Below are 213 nucleotides of genomic sequence, written 5' to 3' on the forward strand. Positions count from 1 at the left end.
CGCCCCTCCCGCCGGCCTCGCGCCGCCCCTCCCACCGGCCCCGCGCCACCCCTCTCCGCCGGCCCAGTGCCACCCCTCCGCGCCGGTCCATCTCGCCGGTCCCGTGCTACCCCTCCGCGCCGCTCCTTCCTCCGGCCCCGCGCTGCCCCTCCGTGCCGCCCCTTCCCGTCGGCCCCTCGTCGCCCGTCCCCGCACTACCCCTCCATGCTGCCC

The sequence above is a fragment of the Triticum dicoccoides genome, chromosome 4A, assembly GCF_002162155.2.
Source record: "Triticum dicoccoides isolate Atlit2015 ecotype Zavitan chromosome 4A, WEW_v2.0, whole genome shotgun sequence".
Lineage (NCBI taxonomy): Eukaryota > Viridiplantae > Streptophyta > Magnoliopsida > Poales > Poaceae > Triticum > Triticum dicoccoides.